General features: G+C 40.0%; 1 pseudogene; it reads left to right on the top strand.

The window, feature by feature from the left end:
- The first annotated feature begins 1,962 nt into the window (after positions 1 to 1,962).
- LOC120528951 lies at positions 1,963 to 20,797 on the top strand (annotated as a pseudogene).
- Positions 20,798 to 22,222: the final 1,425 nt, after the last annotated feature.

Here is a 22,222-nt window from a genome sequence, read left to right as displayed (position 1 = left end):
AACAGAATCTCAAAACATTAAAACACATCTCAGACATTAAAATGGCTTTTACAAATCCCATAGTAAATTGTATATAACAGAGACATACACATTTATTTGTCATTCCAACATTCTATACATTATATTACTACAAATATTTGTAAGGTGCCATCTGTTGAAATGGCAAATAAAATGCATTTTATTAATACATGACTTACATTCCAATAGGTGGTGCACTGTCAATGATAATGCTGAGGTCCACGCTGATCACTTATATTTCATCCCAGATTATTAAATGACACATTCCTTTGACATTTCTATACTTTGTCTTTATTTCTTGAGTGACTGAAGTAAATATTAGGACAAAAGATGTTGGAAGTTGCTGCTTTTTTGCCCAGGGTGTTATCAATGCTGAGAGATTGCACTTGAATAATAATAATAATAATAATAATAATTCTTTATATTGTTATTGTGCTTTTCTCACTACTCAAAGCTCTTCTACACAGTGAGTGAGGAGCAACTTCAACCACCACTAATGTGCAGCATCCACCTGATGATGTGACGGCAGCCATTTTTGTGCCAGTATGCTCACCACACATGAGCTATTAGAAGGTGAAGTGGTGAGAGAAACAGTTAGCTAATGAGAGACAGGGGACGATTAGGGGGCACAATGACAAGGCCTTGGAGGGCAATTTAGCAAAGACATCTTTATGGAGGACACACAGGGATCTTTAATAACCACAGAGAGTCAGGACTTCAGTTTTAGGTCTTCTCTGAAGGACAGCACCATTTATACAGCACAGTGTCCTCGTCACTGCACTGGGGCATTGGGATCCACATTCAGACCACCGGGTAAGCCCCCTATTGACCTCACCAACACCTCTTCCAGCAGACACCCAAGCTTTTCCTAGATGGTCTCCAATCCAAGTACTGGCCAGGCCTGAATATGCTTAGGTTGAGGTAGATGACCTGATCTGAAGTGCATGTGGTGTGTCTGCTGGCTACAGAAGAGCAAGGGCGGCAGAAGTAAGACCCCCTTGGTTGGTAACTGGCATAAAACCAAATGTTATACGAGCCTTCATGTGTCTCAGAGACATCTGTACATTTGTTAGTGCTGGTGACAGCGAGTCCCAGTGTGGGGCACTGAGAAGTGACAGGCTGGAGGGGTCACTCTTATGTACTTAAGTGGAATGAGTCTGAGGTGGGCTATTACAGAGGACTGGCATCAGGACATCACTTATACCCAATTGTGTGACTAGGATCTGTGTGTGTTAATCGTAGGGTGCAGGAGTAGACGAGCCTGTTCAACAGACTTGATTAAGTCTCACAAATCCTGAGATAAAATGACTTGAATAACCAAGAAAATCTAAAAAACTGTGAAGGAACCGAGAGTGGTGAGCGCCTGCTGTGTGTTACGTGTCTGTCTGTCTGTCTTTCTTTCTGTCATCAGTTTTAAGATGTTTTCATATTTCTACTATCCTTGTGTTTATTAATGTATCATATTATTCTGTTTCTTAAACTGAGTGGGCTTCAGTTGGGGTCTTTACTGAATAATCTGATAAATTCCTGGCATGGACAAAGAAAAACACAAACATTCATTATTGATAAGCAGGAGTCGAGAACTTATTATGGGATGGATAATTTGTTTAATAAAGAGGACTAATATGGAGTCTGATGTGGACTTCAGTGTGTAATAAATGAATAAGAAATACTGACGTGAATGACACTTTAGCAGACCCCCTGTGACAGGTCATCTCTTCTGTCACTTGGTGGTCTTCACTCTCTGAGCTCCTGTCTCACATTAACTGTTCACCCTCAGTGTCTCCTCAGATGTTCTCTCTGTGAGCTCTCAGCTTTCTCTTTAAATCTCCTCCTCCTCCTCCTCCTCACTGAGCTCAGACAAACTTTCACTTTCGTTTCTTCACAAGTCACTTCCTTGTTTGTCTGACTGATTCTCTCTGCCTGCCTCTCCTCAGACTGACGATGGCTGAAGCCCAGCTGTTTGTGTCACAGGACGAGTTCACCTGCTCGGTGTGTCTGGACACCCTGACTGACCCCGTCTCAATCCCCTGTGGTCATAATTTCTGTCTGAAGTGCCTCACGGACTGCTGGGAAAAGAGCCAAGAGTGCAGCTGTCCTCAGTGCAGACACACTTCACCACGAGGCCTGCTCTGCAAAGAAATAATCTGCTGAATGAAGTCATCAAGAAATTAAAGAAGACGACACTCAGTTCTCCTCCATCTCAGAATTATGCCGGCCCTGGAGACGTGGAGTGTGACTTCTGTACTGGTAAGAAGTTCAGAGCGGTGAAGTCCTGTCTCACCTGCATGGCCTCCTACTGTCAGACTCACCTGCAGCCTCACTATGAAGGAGCGACCTGGAAGCACCACAAGCTGGTTGATCCTGATAGAAATCTGAAGGAGAAACTCTGTGAGAAACATCAGAAAAGTCTGGAGATATTCTGTAAAACTGATGATTCCTGTATCTGCATGATGTGTGTGGTGACTGGACATAATGGGCATAAAATGGTCGAGCTGCAGACGGAAAGGGAAGAAAAGCAGGTGAGTGAAGTTTAGTGTTTAATGGAAACTGTTTGAATAACTTTGAGTTAAGGAATTTGTACATTTAATGTGACAGAGAAATCTATTCATCTACAGTAAAACTCGATTATCTGTCACTTGATTAACTGTCAGGACTAAATAACAAAACCCAACCTTGTGCACGCCAGCGTCTCCCAATTACTACTGCAAGTTCTGCACATTGGAACAACAGAAATCCCAGTGTCCGTTACGTACCTTCAGCTTTAATAGCGGTTTGTAGCTTTTCTCTTTTGTTATAATTAAACTAAACTACTATACATTGTTATGGCCTATCAACATATGTGTGTGCTGTTTGAACTTATTAAACGTTTACGAAACAGCAACAGTGAACAATATAAAGCGGGATGCTGAAATAATTGAAAAATGTGTTGAAAATGGAAACCAGTGATGGTAATGTTATTCTGTATTAATGTTAATGGTCTTCTGCATTGTAATTTTCTTTATATATTCTGTTATATCAGGTTGTGTTAATATATTGTGGCGTGCAGGCAGCTTGTGATGGGGGCAGAAAAGGGAAAGCTGTAAGTGATGGGACTGGCTGAGGGGCTTCTGTTCTGTGAGGGGCGGACAGGAAAAGTGAGGAGAGAAGGGAAGGTGTGGAGCAGGGAGTCAGGAGACAATAAGCAGGAGTGTTTGTGGGATCAGAAATACACAACGAGAGTGGCAGGAGATCAACTGATCGGTAGGGAAAACTTTCTTTGATTGTTTAGGAGGTGAGCTCTGTAAGCCAAATAATGGAGTGTAAGACAGGACACCGCTTGTGAGGGAACGAAGACTCCACGTAAAACGTAGAAAACTCCAGGACCTCTGAGTTGTATTTGCTTATTACGCTGGTCATTACAATATTATATAAATTAATTCATTTTATTTATATAGTTTTTTACGACTGTTCGCTACACTAATCTACTGTATGACATTTTAAAGTAGATGCTCTATTATCTGTCTGTTCTCTTATCCGTCACAGCTTCGATCCTGACCCCTGACTGATAATCGAGGTTTTACTGGACCTTATAAACCTGATGTTTCAAGTTCAAAGCATTGGCTGCTGGAGTCCATCCTGGTCAGACTGGTGCAAGTCATGAAACAGCTCAGGATGAGTTCCTCAAGATGGCCCACAAACAACTGAGTTCTCTCTTCACAGCCAGCTGAGTTTCTTTCTGCTCTGATCAGTTTCTCTTTTGAGTTTCTAAGGCAGTGGGAGGCCAACTATAGCCTGCTGTCTAGAAATGTCCACTGGCAGGGGTGCAAGCGTCACGTGGGCTACACGTAGAAATGTCTGACATTCGGACCTTCCTGAGGTGTTCTTAACAAGATGATGTTACAGTTGGCTGATGTAAGCGTAGTAAGTGAGCACACAATGTCATCCTAAACGTAATTCAATAGAAGGTCTGACACGTCAATAGACACACTCTGTACTGCTGACACTTACACGCTGAGTGTGCTTAGCTGCTCATCTGCCTTTGTGGTGTTTGTCCATTTTTAAAGAATCAGAGTTTGCATTTGGCTGATCTCAGGGTTGTTTAAGAGACACATTATTGTCACATGTCAATCTGTATTGTACTCCAGAGTTAAGTCTATGATTCTTACAATAAGTTCAGCTCAGAAATGTCAAAATACTATTCCTGTGTAGATTTTCTGTTTTTAATGATATAACTCATCAGGCTCTTCATTAGTGATTAGACATCATGTTATTTAGTGGAGCAGTAAGGACATTTTGAATGTCAAACCCCTGAGTGATAATCCCACCAAACGTATGATTGTGACAAAGACTCTGAGCTTTCATATTTGGTAAAACCCTAACAAGTCCAGCAGAAATGTAATGAACTTACTAGAAGTTTAAGTCTGACCATCTAAACCAAATTTCTAATCCCCCATCACTACCACACAACCTCAATGTACAGTAAGTTCAGATAAAGTCACTTAACTTCAGTCCACCATTTGGTGTTTCTTCAAATAAAGGACTAGTGTCACATCGGCTCTGCCAGGTCTCGGCAAGTGACACAAATGTGGCCGAGTCCTCGCTGGAATATTAAAAGAGCTCGGCTCACAGGTGAACACACGTTTAGAAACCAACATCTTAAAAAACAATGAAGTCTATGAAGTGGCCTGATATTTATCAGTTTAATATGAATCAGGTCACTAATATCGGCATCTAATTTTTGATCAGTTTATGTCTTCTATTGTTTGGCTATCACTTGATTTGCATAAATCAGTTCTTCAGATGTCCCTGAAAGCAGACATGTAATTGTAGGACAGACTGGCACTGCTTGGTCAGAAGTCTTTTTCTTAAGCTGCCACCTCCTGCCCCTCTTTTATTGACTCGTACCTTCAGCTCAGATGTCAGTTCACTTCACCAGGACTCTCCTCGACAGTTTTGGGTGTCATCTGATCAGTCTGATCAAACACAGCAAATGACACCCAGCGATGTCTCAGTATGTCACTCTTAATCACTTTGTTATTGAAGAAGGAGCCAAAACTCAACTTGATGGACAACACTTAGCAGGAATTAACAGTAAAAAGGTTGGATTTCTGTTCATCCAAGACACCTACAGCAGCAAGTCCACTCCGTCCTTTATAACCCTTTGTAAGCACATGAACTCTGATCTCTGACCCTGGATTAGCTTCTGCCCTGTAGTAAGACCCTTATTGTAGCCATAACAAAGGCTTAATTATCTCTTCTGCTCCAAAGGGTTATGTAGTGCCAGGCAGTAAGAGCTGAAGACCCCTGTAATGGAGATGAATGCGTGGGTCTCATTTAATCCTGACTTGATAAAGGAAAGCAAGGTGCACAAGTAAGAGAGACCACCTATAAAATCAGTAGAATTACTGAAGGAGGACATCAACCAGCAGTTGTACATTTGTTTTCCACTAAAAGATAACCAGTAAGTGTGAAACCTCACCAAACTGCCATCACAGTGCTGACTCTAGAAACTTAATACGTAACTAAGAACTGAAGCAGAACTGAGACGAGAACTTTTAAAAGCTGCTTCTGAATGAATGATGTTTCCTGGGAAATTATTTGGTTAAAAATGATGAGAAATAAAATCACAAGTTATGTGCTTTTCCTATAAGTGTAAGAGAAATAACCAACTAAGGTAACAGAGACTCATGTTTGGTGTTGTCTGTTGATGTCGTCTGTCTGTATACACTTGAATACGTACATCTTCAGTTGTCCTTATATTAGAAATACATTTTATTTTTCGACTGTGACTTGTTCCTGATGGAGTTTGTATGTTCTCATTATCTTCATGTGGGTTTTCTCCTACAATCGAAAGACATGCAGTTTAGTTGGACTGGGACTTTGGAACATTAGCTCTACTGTGTGTGTATTCAACCTCAATTTTCTTCTTTTTCCTCTCTTCTTAGTGAATCTGGAGTAGGAGGCTCACAAAAACATGGCCTGTTAAAGCCCACTGAGACACTCCTTGGGTGATTTTTGCATATACAAGAAAAGAGAAATTGTGTTCTTTGCAGTGTGAGGTGCGCAGAGTGAAGAGTAAAGCAGACAGGCCTGTTCGTTGTGCTGCTCCAGTGTTGCTCACACAGTCCTTGAGTCTGCCTGACAGATAGTCCATCATCAGGACACCACAGGCTCACCCACCTGCACGTCTCTGAGCTGACCCCTCAACAGGGATAGCTGGGTTGTCTTGAAGGCTCTGGTGAAACCAAAACACATAAACATAATAAAAATCTCTCTATTATAAGAGACGAGACGTGATCTTTCTGAACAGACTTTTTGGAAGTCCAGAGAGATGGAAAAGATTTGTAAGAGCGAAATGAGCAGGGGGCGAAGCTCACTAATTTTATAAAAATAATAATCTGTCACCTAAACAAAACACCTGATCTAAGTAACATATAAAAATATAATTTCTGGGTTTTAGAATTTCTTTAAATTGCCTTTTTCTTGAATTCAACAGAATCGTTTGTGTATTTCAGTATCTTACTTGACTCCAGAAAATGACAACGGCAGACAACGTCCTCACATGTCTGACTCAGGATATCAAATGGCCTTGTAGATCCTATAATTACTGACATGACGAGTTTTAATTCCTCCTGGCCTTTCACCAGTTTCTTTACTTTACACTCCAGTTTGTTTTTATTATTTTTGGTGTTATGTGAACTTCACAATTCCCAGTTTGTCGATGTGATGTCTTCTAAACGTCAAGAACTAACTCTCACACCAGTGTGCCTTCAAACTGTATTCTGTATTTGACATTCTCTCCAAACCCAAAGTCAATCTTTCGTAAATTTAATTAAACCTTTCTTTTAATCTTTATTGTCATAACTGCTTGTCAAATCAAATCTAAGTTGTGTCATGAAATGTCAAACAAATGTATTGTGAAAAAATCAGTAGTCAGAAAGAGAAGAAGAAATCACAAATTGAACGAGAATTCTGATCTGACCACGCGTGTCCTCTTGTGTGTCCAAACAGAAACAGCTGGGTGTGACACTGAGTGACATCAAGAGGAGACTTGAGAAGAGAGAGAAGACAGTGAAGGAGACGAGGAGGGCAATGGAAACGATGAAGGTGAGTGGAATAGGAAGACAACACTTCATATCAAAGAGAGGAGAAATAAATGAGAACTTGAAGAGCAGCAGAGCTTCACTGGTGATGATGAGTAGGGACACGAGAAGAGAGAGTTAGAAAAGATGTGTTGTGGTGTCCTTCATGGCCTTTCAAAGTTGACAGAATCCCAGGTGTTATTCAGTGGAGACTCAGACAGCATCACCCTAAAGTCCTCTGATATTCCATCAGCTGCTCAAAGGAGACTAAAGTCTACTAACAGAAACTCACACTGAAGGTCGACGCTGATGTTCTGAATTAGATCACGGGCACAATGTCCATTAATGGTCTAAGTTGATTTTATTTTAAAAATAGCATTGCATACAATCAAGTTCAACTTAAACAACAAATGACTTTCAAAGTCAAAATAAAAAATAATAAAACAATTCAGAAAGTTAAAACAGAAATGTAAACAAACAAAAAAAAAATGTAAAAAAATCAAAATACTACCAAATGCTGCAACCCAGAAAAAGCGAGAAGAGCCGAGAGCTGGGCCAAAATTCATAATAATTTATGAAAATAAATAAAAAAATAAAGAGGGAGAATTTCTTCTTCCCCTGCTATGGTTGCTTACTTTAAAGTTTTATTAATTACATCTTGCCATATTTTAAAAAGGTTGCAAACAGATCTTCCAAGTGAGAATTTGCTTTTTTTGTAAATGTCAAATATCAGTGACCCAGTGACTTATCACAGGTTGACTGATGGTCTTCAAGCTCAGCAGGACAAGTCCACCAGCTGACAATGTGGTAAAGGCAGTTACCGTCAATGTGTCCTCCTCCACTTTAGGCCCCTCTGGTAGCCCTCCAACCACAGCTGTTAGTGAGTTCGGAGTGATTGTGACCCCACAGCTGTCTGATAAAACATCCAAACATTTTGACCCTAAATGATTACTTTGTTGTCCTCCCATTTTTTTTTTTTTTTGGAGATTTTATTAATTTTATTGCAATTATTCCATACAAATCAATCAATTTTTACAAAAAGTAAAAATAAGAATAAGTCAACCCCCACCCCTGAGAGAGAGAGCATGGCCAACGGAGTAAAATTTAAGTCTTGTAATCATACCTAAATTGATAAGTTTGATAAGCCAATAGAGATGAATGGAGAAAACGAAATACAGAAATAATTGCTTCCTCTGTGCTGTAATAGCTTATTTTAAAATATTACTGATTAGATCCTGCCATGTTTTGAAAAAAATCTGCACAGATCCTCTAACAGAATATTTGATTTTTTCCAATTTCAAATAGTATAAAATATCGGTTTCCCACTGACCTAAAAGAGGAGAGTTTGGGTTCTTCCAGTTTATCAGAATAAGTCTGCATGCCAAAGTGTAGTGAATGCAATCACAGTTTGTTTGTCCTTCTCCACTTTAAACCCATCTGGAAGAACCCCAAACACAGCTGTTAATGGGTTAGGAGGGATTGTGAGTCCAAGGCTGTCTGAAAGGTAATTAAAATTTAGGTCCAGAATGATGTTAATTTGGTGCAGGCCCAGAACATGTGACCCAGTGAGGCTGGGACTTGATTGCAGCGTTCGCAGGTTGGATCATGCCCTGGAAACATTTTGGAGAGTATTAGACAAGACAGATGTGCTCGATATATAATTTTGAGTTGAATAATTGTATACTTTGCGTATATGGAACTCGAGTGAATTCTCTGCATTGCTACTTTCCACTCCTTTTCTGATATATTGATTGAGAGATCTTTTTCCCAGTGTCCTCTTGGATCTTTGAAAGGGAGGGATTGTAAAATGATTTTATATATTGTAGAGATGGTGTCTAGTCCTTGAAATTGAGCAATATTTTTTCCAGCATGGATGAGGGTGCAAGATGAGGAAAATCGGGAAGGTTCTGTTTAACAAAGTTCCTAATTTGAAGATAGTGAAAAAAATGTGTAGCTGGAATGTTAAATTTGGAATGTAATTGTTCATAGGATGCAAAGATGTTGTCTATATAAAGATCTCTAAGCAAGTTAATCCCAAATTTTTCCAGATATTAAAACTGCATATGTTTTGAAGGTTGAAAGAGGTGGTTCTCTTGCAGAGGTGCCACAGATAAAAGCTTCTCCATCTTAAAATGCTTTCTACATTGGTTCCATTTTCTAAGTGAGTGAAGCACAATTGGGTTATTAGTATATTGCCGATAACTTGTGTTTATTGCGGCACAGAGCAGGGAATATAAAAAAGTACTGCAGGATTTTACTTCTATTGCCAACCAGCCTGTGTATGTTCTTCTATTTGTGTCCAGGTTTTATAGCTTGTATATTTGCTGCCCAGTAATAAAACTGGAAGTTAGGTAGAGCCATGCCACCTTCTGCCTTTTGTCTTTGTAGGGTCGCTCTTTGGATACGTGGATGTTTTGAATTCCAAATAAATGAGGTTATTGTTGAATCTAATTGCTTAAAAATGATTTATTGATGTATATTGGGATGTTTTGAAATAAAAAGGAGCTTAGGAAGAATATTCATCTTAACAGTGTTAATTCTTCCAGCTAGTGTGAGATGAAGGGTTGACCATCTATGCAAGTCTTGCTTAATTTTTTCCATGCAGGCGAAATTTTGTTGATAAAGAGCTTTATGTTTACTTGTGATGTTTACCCCTAGGTATTTAAACTGTTCTGCAATGATAAAAGGTAGGGTATCTAATCTAATATTATATGCTTGAGAATTCACTGGAAAGAGTACACTTTTATTCAGATTAATTCTGAGACCAGAGATCTTTTGAAATTCTGTGAGTGCTGTTAAGACTGCAGGCACAGAATTTTGTGGGTCTGATATATACAGTACCATATCATCTGCATATAGAAATTTTCTGTTCCAGTCCTTCTCTGATAATCCCCTTTATCTGATCAGTATTTCGACAATATATTGCCAGTGGTTCAATGGCATTGCGAACAGCAGCGGTGACAAAGGGCATCCTTGTCTGGTACCACATTCTAGTTTAAAGTAGTCTGAATAAATATTGTTGATACAAACTGAAGCTTCTGGATTAGTATACAGTAATTTGATCCATGCACAAATGTTGGGCCAAACCCAAATTTCTCCAATGTAGTAAAAGGTATTTCCATTCAATCATGTCAATGCTTTTCTGCATCCAATGATAATAATATTTCTGGGGTGTTTGACTTAGTTGGTGAGTATATTACATTAAACAGGCATCGAAGATTTGAAGATAAGTGTCGGCCCTAATAAATCCAGTTTGGTCTTGTGATATTACCGAGGGAGCACTTTCTCCATCCTTCTAGCTATGATTTTTGAGAGTATTTTAATATTATTATTTAAAAGTGAAATTGGTCTGTATGATGCACATTGTAATAAGTCCTTATTTTGTTTTGGAAAAACGGTGATTAATGCTTGGCGAAAAGTTTGAGGAAGAGTTTGATTGTCTCTGGCTTCTGTAAATGTTGCTAATAGGAGGGGAGCTAGCTGAGCAGGGAATTTCTTATAAAATTCTGCAGGGTAGCCATCAGGGCCTGCTGCTTTCCCCTTGAAGTGACTTTATAGCATCTAGTAATTCTGATAACGCCAGAGGTTTATTGAGTTCCTCCGCACTAAAAGTGTCTATTTGTGGTATCTGTAATGTATCCAGAAATGCATTAGATTGTGTATTGTCTTCTTTAAACTCAGTAGAATACAGTGGAACCTCGGTTCACGAACGTCCCGGTTCATGTACAACTCGGTTCACGACCAAAAAGATCGCCAAACTTTTGCCTCGGTTCACAACCACACACTCGGTATCACGAAACAAGCCAGGTTCCCTTGCCTGCCTGCAAGCTGAGCTGAAAGAGAGAGAGAGAGAGAGAGAGAGAGGGCGAGCACGTGCCTGCTAGGGAGGTGGAGGAGGAGATTGCTGCGTGTTTGCTGAACAAGCCAGTTTCCCTTGCGTCCTCAGTTGAGAGAGAGAGAGAGAGAGAGAGAGAGAAAGGGCGAGCTAGCACCTGCCTGCTGGGAAGGGGGAGGAGGAGATTGCTGCACGTGTTTGCCTGCCTATCTGTAGGCTGTAGTGCAAGCGAAAACATCCCCCTCCCCCCACAGGCAGCCTGAGAGAGAAAGAGGCGCCATGTTTTTCATTTAAGCAAAGCCGCTCCTTGTTCATTGTTTTCAATAAGACGTGCACTCTCTTTGTGCTCTACAGTATTTCATGTGCTTTTGCAATTAACTATTATGGCGTTATTTCAGTGCCACTATTCTGAGCGCACGTAAAAAAATATTGCAAGTGCAAGTGTTGCATTTTGAGGAGAAATTCATTTTGAGCGTACAAAGCTGAATTTGAGTGAACAAAATTCATTTACTGCGTTCAAAAATGTATTTCAGTGTTTGCACTTATCCATATACACACACACAATAGCACCTCTCGCTCAGTTTTTCATTTAGCTTGCAATGTACACTTTGCTAACGCTCACAACATTCTCTTACGCGAGTGCTCAACTCTCTGTACACGTTATAAGTGTGCCACAAAACCAACCAATCACAGACTTGGTTTCAAAAATTCTGATTGGCTCTTACAGTCTCCAATCAGCTTGCTAGCTGCTGCATTCCGGAAACAGTCCGAAATGTAGCTAAATCCAGCTAAACTCAATTAAACCCCAAATTTTAAAATAAAATAATTAAAGATAATATCCATAGGTAGGGTTTAATTGGAGTTTAGCTGAACTACATTCTATTCAAATAAATTCTCTTCAAAATGCAACACTCTAATTCTGCAATCTTTTTTACGTGCGCTCAATATTTTTTTACGTGTGCTCAGAATAGTGGCACTGAAATAACGCCATAAACTATGGCTTCTAAGCAAGTGGAGAATTGTCAGAAGAAAGTTTTGAAGAAAAATTGAAATCGAAGTAAAGAAAGAAATTACAAAAGGTGGAAAAAATGTTTACCAGTTTACTCATTTACCAATCGGAGAACCCTCGTGCTTTCAAGCAGCATAATGTAAACAAAGCCAGACTGCCAGTAATGTGGAGGGTCACAAGAACGTTCTTTTGGAATGGCTGCATGAGGCTTTCACTCCCACCAGCTAAACAGCTAAAAGCACCAGAAACCCAAGAAATCACAAGAGAGAAAACACCTGAAGGAAAACACTTCATGCCAGAACTCGTTTCATGCAAGGTTAGTTTTCTTGGTGGTTTTTGTATTACGGATTTTTCAAAAGTTAATTTTTTAGTTCATAATGCGATTTGTTGCAATGTTATTTTTCTCTTTTTTCAAATGTTCGCTTTTTTCCTTGTGCTTAAAACTCATGAAAGGTTTACAGATGGAGTTTTTCATAGCGCGATTAGGTGCGATGTTACATTTCTCTTTTTCAAATGTTCGTGGTTTTCCCTTTGCTTAAAACTCATTAAAAAAATTGTTTACATGGAGGACTTCATCGTGTGATTTGTTGCAATGTTAATTTTTTGGTTGCTTGTGAGTTGTTTTTTGCAAGCGCTTCGGAATTGTTCCTTTTTTTCTGCTGTGCTTAAAACTCATTTGAAAAAAAATGCTGCGCGAGCACGTGCTACAGAGAGATTAGAGAGCACTGGCGCGCAAGCGCAGAGAGAACACGGGCAGCTGACAGGGGAAGGGATGGGGGGAGGATAGGTGTGTGTGTGTGTTTGCGCGCTCGCGCTACACAGAGAGAGAGAGCGTGAGCCAGCCTGCTCCTGTAGCTGAGGGAGGCAGGGAGGGAGGGAGGCAGGCAGGCAGGCAGGGAGGGAGGGGCTTTGGAGGTGTGTGTGCTACAGAGAGAGAGTGTAGCTGATCAGGGAGCCTGGGTGTTTTGTGTCAGTGTTATTCAATGTTTTTACATTAGTTTACTATTACACTGTGGATTCTATGGTGTAATTAACTATATTTGTGCTTAATCTTTACATATTTTTTACATATTTACATACAGTTTGTACGGTCTGGAACGGATTAATTGTATTTACATACAATCCTATGGGGAAAACTGCTTCGGTTCACCGAGGTTCCACTGTATAAGGATTTATAGTAGTCTCTGAATGTGTGCATTATATTTTTGTGGTCAATGATTTTGTCTCCGTTCGTATTGGTGATTACTGGGATTGCGTTGCGGGCTTCTTGCTTGTGAATTTGTTCAGCTAAAAGCTTTTCAGCTTTCTCTCCATGTTCATAGTAATGATGTCTGGATTTATAGATTAGTTGTTCAGTTTCTTTAGTTGTCAAGAGGTTTAGTTTTGAATGCAGAGCCTGCCTTTTCCTATGTAGAGCCTCGCTTGAAAGCCTGGCATGTTCTTCATCTATTCTAGTAATTTTGCTTTTTAGCTCTGCTACTTTCTTGGTTTCTAATTTATTTCTGTGGGAAAGATATGATAATCTGTCCTCTTAAGAAGGCCTTAAGAGTTTCCCAGAGTATTCCTACAGAAATCTTTGAGGATGAATTTGTCTCTAGGAAGAAACTGATTTGTTTGGATATAAATTCTGTACAATTCTCATCTGCTAATAGAAGCGGGTTGAGACGCCATTTGCAAGGGGAGTGTGTGGGGGGCATAGTAACTTTAGCTCCAAGATCAGAGGTGCATGGTCAGAAATAACAATAGAATTGTATTTGCAAGATTTAATCAAAGGCAAGAAATTATTATCTATAAAGAAATAATCAATTCTTGAGTAGCAATGATGTACTGGTGAGTAGAAAGAATATGTTCTTGAGTTTGGGTTTAAAAACCTCCAGGGTCTGATAAGATGTGATCAGTTATAAACTTTGTAATTATCTTTGCAGTGTTAGATGTCATCCCCCCTGTGGTAGAAGTCCTATCTAAGAGTGGATTTAAAACACAATTAAAGTCCCCAGCCATTATAAATTTATGAGTCCTCAGATTGGGAATGGATGCAAATAAATTTTGTATAAATTCCTTATCATCAACATTAGGTGCATAAACATTTATCAAAATCATTTTACAGTTAGATAAGTCTCCCATGACCATTACATATTTCCATTCAGGATCCAATACTACATCTGATTCTACAAATGGTACTGTTCGATGTATGAGAATTCCCACCCCTCTAGTTTTCTTTGTAAAACTAGAATGGAACATTTGGCCAGTCCAGTCTTTTTTTAGCCAGAACTGATCCTTGCTTAGTAAGTGGGTCTCCTGTAAAAATACTATTTTAGCGTTTAAATCTGTTAGGTGAGAGAGTACTTTCTTTCTCTTTAATTCGTGATTCAGGCCTTTAACATTCCAGCTCATGAAGTTAACTGTCCCATCATGGAGACACTGATTCTGAGTTTTTGATGTCATTTTATAGTCTTAACTGGAAGTGATACAGCTTCAGCCTTAATTTCCTATTTCCTCAAGAGTTATTGCCATGCAGCCAATTATTACATTGGTAGTTATAATTATAAAGATTAAAAGGCTAGATTAGGTATACCCCCACCCTCCCATTTTGCCTCCCCATGTAAGGCTAAAACCCACTTCACACAGTCCCGGTCCTCTGACATACCCAGAGACAGAGCACATCCAAAGCAAAACAAGCCCCCACGCAGCAGCGTTTTAGGATTAAAAAATAGAGATATCTATTACCAATATACCAATATAGTCTAAATAGTATATGCCTAAAATTTGATCATTAACAAACTATGAACTTAAAATATATATAATCTTCAGCAATCTTAATGTATTAAGATAATACACCCGGATAATAAACCCAGGGAATGGTGTTAGATAGTGCTCCAGAATAAGCATAATAAGTCTTAATGCAATAATAGTAATAACAATAAACCAAGGGTATGATGTTGAACAGTCTCATTTAGCGTAGAGAAAAAATAATTAGATAAGAGAGAAAAAAAAAAAAGAAATTAAGCACAAACATCTATAATTGTAATTAAAACATAAACAGATAGCGTCCGAGTAATAATGAGTAATAATAAGTAATAATGAGGATATATAATGATTAAAACCCGTATCTTAACAAATAGATCAGACAGTAGGTTATTAATCCTTGCCATATCAAGAACGGCTATGACTCACTATTATGTATCAGAATAGTGCCAGGATCAGCTTTAATTCCTTTTCTGCTTCTTCCTTGCTAGCAAAGACATAGAATTGACCGTGCAATTCCACTTTCAGTTTGGCCGGATACAAGAGGCTGTATTTGATATTGGCTTGCCGTAACCACTGTTTAATGTTGTAGAAGGCTGCGCGTTTAGTAGCTGTTGCTGGAGAGAAATCAGGGAAGATACAAATGTGGTTATTTTCATATATAATCTCTTGCTTGTGTCTGAGGAATGCCATCACCTCTATCTTAAATATTAATCTCTCAAAGCGAATAATAAAAGATCTAGGTCTAACGGTATTTGATCCACATACGCGATAAGCCGCTGCTATCTCAGAATCTGCTTTAAAGTCCTCTCCAGTTATTTTAGAAAATAGTTCGGCTGCGAATTTCACTGGGTTTGGACTTTCTCGATTCTCAGGCAGACCTTCAATTCTGATATTATTCCTTCTGTTTCCATCTTACAAAGCAGCAAGTCTGTCTCTGAGTTTTTTGCATTCGGAGCTGACAGTTGTTGCTTTTTCTTCATCACTGACAGCTAGATTTTCGGCTGTTTCAATCTGAGTCGTGAATGTCTCCTTGACATCCTCCAGTTGATCAGCAAGTGTGCTCAGTTTAAATGAGGTTTCCTGACTGTGCTCTTCAAATTTACCCAGCACCTGTCGTAGCTCCTGTTGCAGCTCCAGTCGCAGCTTCTCATTTGCCTTTTCCCTTACCTTCTCTTTTGCCTTCTCGCTTTTCTTTATATCTTTCTTTATCTCTTGCATGAGCTCAGAGATCATCACCTTCAGTTCAGACAGATCAATTCTGCTTTCGTGCACCATAGGTGAGGCGGCAGGCTCTATTGTAGCCGGTGTTCGCGGCTCGCGTGGAGTAGTTGAAACCGTGGACTGCAAGACCTTTTCCAGTTTCAGGTGATCTTCTCCAATCGGCGAGCTATCGACACCTGCTTCACTCACGCTCTTACATTCGCTTGTACATTTGCTCCCCATTTTGCTCTCAGCCGGAGACGATGTAGTGGACTGTGGACCCGAGGAGTCTGGGATTTTGCCCATTTGACCCAGGTCAGTCTCTGAAAGCCATACATTAAACTTGGGCTTGCCCATCTTAGTTTGGATGTAGCTTTAGTTTTGTTTCTTTCGGACCCCCATTCTTGTTGGCCATGTTTATATATGCTTTCATATACTGTAGTAATGCCCCTCAGGTTGGATAAATACAGGATATCTCAGGATAATAAGCAATAATATGAAAAAACAACACCGCTGCTAGTGGAGCTCCGCTTCAGATGTCCATCTCTTGCAACGGATGAGACCAATCCTGTCCTCCAAAAACATGCAGCTGGAGCTCAATTGCCACTCGCACAGGTTGGATTCTTGCCCAATTTTAAATGAGATAAATGTGATCGATGAAAGAGTCGAAGTCAGATAGTTGAATGTTTCGCACATATGGAGCTGGCGTGTATTCTATGCATGACTGACTTCCACTCCTTTTCTGAGATATTCATTAAAAGGTCCTTTTCCCACCGTATCTTAGGACCCATAAAGGGGAGATTCTTTGAAATGTTTTTATATTTGGCTGAGATGCTGTCTGACTTCTCAGGACTGATCAGGAATTCTTCTGGAAACAAAATGGGTGGGAGGTGTGAAAAATTGGGAATGTTTTTTTGGTAGATTTTTGTTGTTTTGTAGCTTCTGTAAACTTTGTTAATAATAGTGGAGCTAGGTTAGTTGAAAATGTCTTTATACAATTACACTGGTTGCCATCATGGCCTGTTTTTTTCCCACTTTGGAGTGAGTTTACAGCATCCAGTAGTTCTAAGACTGTCATAGGTTTGTCCATTTCCTCTATCTGCTGTGTTTGCACTACATTAAATAACTCCTCAGATTGTGTCTTGTCTTCTTTAAACTGAGTAGCATATAAAGTCTTATAGCACTTGCTAAATATTTGAGTTATATTTTTAGGCTTCATTACTTTATCACCAGTTGTGCTGGTAAATTCTGTTATGGCATTGCAAACTTCCTGCTTGTGGATTGCTGAGCTAAAATCTTATTAGCCTTCTCTCCATGTTCACCGTAATGATGTTGTGATTAAAAGATGAGTTGTTCAGGTTCTTTTGTTATCAAGAGGTTACATTCTGATTTGAGAGCCTGTCTTTTCCTGTAAAATACCTAATTTGGAGAGATGGGATATTTTTGATTTATTCTGAAGATCGTAATGGTCTTCTCTTCTTCATTCTGGTATTTCTCAGTTTTATTAGACCCACAACTTAAAGATCTCCACTGTTTGACTGAGTGCAGACTTTACATAACATACACCTCCAAATGTTTTAGTTAGCTTTAATATTTTATCACAAAGGGCAGTAAGGTTGTCCAGTGGTGGCATCTGATGAATTTCAGATCCACTTTCCTCCATTCACTTTCCGTGTGGAGTTTACCCGTTCTTCCAGTATCTCAGTGGGTTTATTCCTGTTATTCCATATCTTTCACCACATCCTCACATTTCAGTTTGGTTAATTGGCAGAAACCCCAAATTGGCTTCCATTGTGATCACTAGTGTAGCTCTAACCCTGTAATGAGCTGGCAGACTGTCTATGATAGCATTATGTCCTATGCCCAGTTCTGCCAGGATTCATTTATGTGAAAGTTCTCATCCAGCAGAGACAGAACTCTTCACACACATTTCTGTGCCCAGACAGACCAAACTTATCCAATCTAATTTATTTAACACAGACTCACATTAAACAGACCAACAGCATCGAATGTAGTAAAGTACAAAACACAGCCGGTCCAGACCAGAGGGGTGTGTCTTTAGTTCAAAGAAAGAAGGCGGGCACAATCTGTCACTCAACACTGTGTAGTCCAATCCAGACAAAGAGGTGACAGCTGAAGAAGTAGAAGTGAAGGAGAGCCAACCTCACGGACTGACCTTCACTTCGGCTTACGGTTCTACGCTCGTCTGCTTTTGTTGTTTCCTCCTAGAATTCCTGCTTATTAATGATGCATGAAATCCCCTCTCTACACCCAAGCTGACCGTAACATTTTTCAGCTAGGATGTCTTTTTTGTTTATTTGTTTATGTTAATGTTGATTTGGTTGAGTCTGCTGTGAAGGACAGCCGGGTCCATTGACCGGCAGGGACGCCCCTGCTGCTTATGTTCCGGGGGAGCCACCATGGGCAGTCCAATACCTCCCCCAGGACGCTTGGTGGCAGCCTCCCTGGCCGACGGTGATTCGCCAGCCTCCCGCAGGGCTCCATGGGAGATGAAGTCCTCCACAGCCTGGTTGGGGGCTCGGATGGCCGCTGGCGGGAGCTGCATGGACTCAGCAGCCCGGCTGGTCGAATCTTCAGCCCCACCCGGAGGTGTAATTTGGACCAGGTTGTCAAGCACCTGGAACACTTCCGGGTGGGTTATAAAAAGGGCCAGCCACCACCACTCAAGGAGCCAGGGTCGGGAGGAGGAGGACTACGCTTGTGGAGGAGTGGTGGTAAAGAGAAAAGGACTGTTGGAGTTGCAGGTGTGCTTTGGGGACTGTGTATTGCCTGTGGGTCATGGAGAAGACGATGCGACCACGGGTGAAGATAAATAAAAGTTTGTTTATTTTTATACGTGTCTCTGAGTCCATCTGTGTTGGGTCAGGCGCATATATAGCACCTTTGTTACACTGCTTTATTCTTTGTATTTGATTTTGTCTATAAGCTGCCTGTGTTATGTTCCATGTGGTTTTTGTGTGGCTTAACAAGAGGCGGACCACCTGCCAATCACCGCCATTCACCTCACCTTTCTACCCAATAAATGTGCTCTGCGAGTTTGTCAAGTTCTTGAGTTCTTTTAGCTGTGCCTTATGCTTTTGTGATTTTCTGGATTTTTCAACCAGTCCTTTGTTTTTCTTTGGATTCTGTTTGGAAACTTTGTTTGTTTTGGATTGGCTTCTTTGACTCAAAAGAGTGTCTGTGTATTTGGAATACAACTTTATGAAGAATAAATCTTTAATTATATAAAGATTCTATAATGGCCATTTTCTATCTATCTATCTATCTATCTATCTATCTATCTATCTATCTATCTATCTATCTATCTATCTATCTATCTATCTATCTATCTATCTATCTATCTATCTATCTATCTTTCTTAATCATATTTATGGCATAGGCTGAACTTCTGATCACTTTGTCACTACTGTTCCTCAGCTTTCTACCTAAGTCTTTAAATTGTTCTGCAGAACTGGTGGTCTGATCCATCCACTTGTAATTGTTCACTTAGAACTGGACACATGTGACAATGACAACTGGATCCTTCTTTCCCTGCTCCAGCCAGGAGCCTATCCACCCAACCAGGGAGGTTTTCCACATGTACACCAAAAGGCAAAACATATTATGAAACTTACTGTATTTGGATTAAAGCTTCATCTAAATTTCCTATTAATTAATCTAATATTATCATTTTTTCCTCATTTAGTGGCTAGTTAGGAGTTGACCTTTTAAGTCTTCTCATCCTTGCCTTCTGTTGCAGAGTTATGTGAGTCACTGTCCAGATGTGCAAAGTTCTGAAAACAGCAGAACACCATCAGCTTTAGGGTTGGTGATCCTTGAGAGCAGGCACCTTTTACCTCACATTTAATTCTCATGTAGAATATGCCACCAGTTGCCATCATAAAAGTTTGAGTCATATTTACAATAGTAAATTCATTAGTAATAATGCAAAGTTCATAAATGAATTAGAAATACATCAGACATGGAAACAAAGACACAACTCTGAACTTTAAAATGAAAAAGAGATGGAAGAAGGTAAATATGCAAAGAGTTAATGAAATTAAAGGAAATCTGAAGCCCCTTGACCAACACCTAGACCCTCTTGTTTAATATCTCCATCTCACACATCTTACATGGTGATGTCTGACACCCCAAACTAGAATATAACTAATATACACAAGTCTCTGGTCCAGAAATACTTTAATTTTAACACAATAACCTTCTCACATACAAGTTAACTCCTCTTTACAAATAATTCTTCTTCATCTTTATTCTCAGTGTGTGTTGTCCTACTCCACTCCTAACCTCAGGCTGAGCAGGAGATGCTATTTCTAAAGGCAGACTTTTATACAAACTTTCAGGTCAAATGGAGTCCTCACAAGACAGTAGAGGTGTCCCTAGCAGCTCCTGCCAATGGCTCTCAAGATCCTTCACAAGGAAACCTTTCATGACTGTGTATCTCATAAAGTCCTGCAGTTTCCAACAGCAGAGTGATGATGTTACTCGGCTTAATGGAGGGAACATATTGTATTGGAGTCAGTCTGCAACTGACCTTCCATTTGCAAATAAAGTACCACCAGTCACTCCAGCTAATTCAAACTGTCCTTCACAACATCAAAATAGCAACAAATGTGCCTCATGATTGGTTATTCTTATCAGGTGACTCAATTCTAAATCTTTATCCTATTTATTCAGATGTCTGTGGTAAGAGAGGTGGAAGAAAATGAGAAGAGCTTCACTGCTCTGATACGGTGCATTGAGGAAGCCCACAGGAAACTGACTGAGAGGATCAGAGAACAAGAAAAGAGAGAAATGGAGAAGGCTGAAGGAGTCATGGAGCAACTGGAGAAGGAGATTGAGGAGCTGAAGAGGAGAGAAGCTGAGCTGAAGGAGCTTTCAGAGACCAAGGACCATCTCCACTTCCTGCAGGTGAGAGCGACACTTCACAGGGAGTCTGATCAGACTGGGGTGTGTGGGACCTGAGAACATTTAGAGAGAAATTTAAAAGATCTGAGGAGTTTGTACAACATGACAAGAACAGGCCATTCAGCCCAAACACATATCATCTTTTCATATTTCCTTAACATTTTAAATATTCTTTTTAAAAATATCTCAAAGTTTGTAACTTCATGCACATGACGAATAGATGAATCTACAGTTGACTGTGTGAAAAAGTACATTTATTATGAAGTGTAAAAGATAACATCCAATAAAGGATGGTGCCAACTCTTCTGCCAGGACACCTCCTGATGTCTCCGTCCTTAAACTGATGAGATTCAAATCCTTCAGCATTTCCTCACAGCTCAGACCCCACAGTCCAGTCTGTCTCTCTCTCTCATGTGCTTTTCTCTCACACTCCACACAATAGTCCTGATGTCGACTGTGTTTCACAGACATTAGTGAGATTCGTTTCTTGATTTACACTCCACACATGGTGGTTGCTATATAACTCAGCTTGCTGTAGCTTTCTCTCTTTTGTATGATTGATGATGATGGAGATGAAGACACAAAGGCTCCCAGGAATTCCTCACTAGTCACACTTCTGAGATGCAGACCTTCAATTGTATAATCATATTAAGAGCTTTCTCCCTACATGTGTTAGTCTTTACATTTAATTTAATTTAAATAAGTTTGTTCTCACAACCATAAAAATCCAAACGCCTGGTTTTGTGTGCCAAGTCAATTCTGGACCCACCTGCCCCCTCAGTCCCTTTATCTTGACTCTCCTCTCATGGAGTCCTGTGTGAAAAGCTCATTGATAGTTAAGGTTGATAATCTCTGATGCTCCACTACACTCCACCAAATATTCTCTCATAAATAACCAACAAGTCAATGACAGGCGTTCTCACCATCTAAACCCACGCTGACTGCCCACCACACTGATCCTTAATTCAGAAGAGCCCCTCTTATCAGCATTACTTACTTTTTAATGTCTCCTTTCTGAAATCTCATCCCTCTTCTCTCCTGATGCAGACTTTCTCATCTTGCTGTGTCCTTCCTGCTGATGGAGACTCGCTGAGCTTCACTGTCACCGCTGATTTCTCATCTGAGGACCTGAGAAAGGAGCTGTCAGGTCTGACAAAGAGTCTGGAGAAGATCAGCCAGTGGGACATCATGACAAGGACTCCATCAGGTACAGCGTCTGGTGACATTGTGTTTGTTATTGAAGTCCATTAGGAGGACCAGAGTGACAATAAGAGGACACTGAAGAAGGCCTGCTCTTTAACATTTATCTGCCATCCTTTGCTGTTTATTATTTTTACTATATAGTGCCTTTCACAGTCATTAGCTGAGTGATAACAAACTCTCTAAATAATCAGCTGTGTTTAATCAGATGTTTTAGAATTT

This window comes from Polypterus senegalus, chromosome 4 (assembly GCF_016835505.1).
Source record: "Polypterus senegalus isolate Bchr_013 chromosome 4, ASM1683550v1, whole genome shotgun sequence".
In the NCBI taxonomy this organism is placed as follows: Eukaryota; Metazoa; Chordata; class Cladistia; order Polypteriformes; family Polypteridae; genus Polypterus; species Polypterus senegalus.
The sequence above is the reverse complement of the archived record's forward strand: the minus strand, read 5'-3'. Positions and strand labels throughout refer to the sequence as shown.